Here is a 1122-nt window from a genome sequence, read left to right as displayed (position 1 = left end):
TGGCTTCATTTTCCATTTTCCTCCTTCTTTATTTATTAATTCTCCATACCTAATCCAATTCTCTCTCATATTAATTTTCTTTACACTCATAACCTCTAATGGAGACAACCAGTGTGGGATTTTGGGTTCTAATACATTTTTATACCTATCCCATATTTCAATTAAAGATCTCCGGGAAATTTGTAGAATATCTGATAAGTATATGTGACGAACAAATAATGCTAGTGGGATTTAAAGAGGCTTTGTGAAGTGAGAGGAGTATTGTTAAACAGAAACAGGACAGTAAGGGTAATCTAAAAATGCAATATTAAATTTAGAAAATGTGTAAAAATGGGAAAATATGGATGATTGGCAGAGAAGCTGAGGGAAGTCCAAAAAGTTGAAATTTGTGAAAATTGTTTGATATGGCAAATTTGTATAATGGAAAATTCAATAAAAATATTTTTTTTAAAAAAAAACCCAAGAGGCTCAGTGGTTTAGACCACAGCGCCACCCGCTACCTCAATCATCTAGTACAACCCCCTGCAATGCAGGAATATGCAGCTGTCCAATACAGGGATCGAACCTGCAACCTTGGTGTTCTCAGCACCATGCTCTAACCAACTGAGCTATCCAGGCGATATTCTCCCTTAGGCAACCTCTCATCCTGCCTGCTGCCTCCAAGCTCAGAAACAGAAATGATGTCCTGGAGAACAGGGGAAAGATGGAAAAGCAGACCCAGCTCAGAAGCAGCTATTCTCCCACCGCTCCGCAGAGCATTCCTCCCCACCAACCCTGGCGCTCATCGGATGTGGTTGGAGATGGAAGGCCTTTGCCCCCAAAAAACCATTTCCAAAGAATATAAGAGGCTCAGATGACTTATGGGTTAGAAGTAGAAAAAACTGCAGCAAAACATGGGAAGCTTGCCTTCTTCGCTCTCAAATTTCTCAACCCATTAAGCCAGGCTCTGTTTTTCTCAGGCCGTCTGGCCTTCCAAAACCAACTCTGCGAGGAAGCTAAAACAAAAATAAAAATCAGCCGAAAGGAAACATGGGAAGGGAGGAAGTTTCGGGGGAAGAAGCTACAAAGGCCCTTGAAGATGGATAGCTGCTGGGTTCAGGCTCCTTGCGGAATTTAGGGACT

General features: G+C 41.7%; 1 non-coding gene across 1 annotated transcript; it reads right to left on the bottom strand.

Moving 5' to 3' along the window:
- Positions 1-544: 544 nt before the first annotated feature.
- TRNAL-GAG (transfer RNA leucine (anticodon GAG)) lies at positions 545-618 on the bottom strand. Its single transcript has one exon. It is a non-coding gene; the product is annotated as a tRNA-Leu (tRNA).
- Positions 619-1122: the final 504 nt, after the last annotated feature.

Source organism: Podarcis raffonei, chromosome 13 (assembly GCF_027172205.1).
Source record: "Podarcis raffonei isolate rPodRaf1 chromosome 13, rPodRaf1.pri, whole genome shotgun sequence".
Lineage (NCBI taxonomy): Eukaryota > Metazoa > Chordata > Lepidosauria > Squamata > Lacertidae > Podarcis > Podarcis raffonei.
This window is presented reverse-complemented; position numbering and strand designations above follow the sequence as displayed.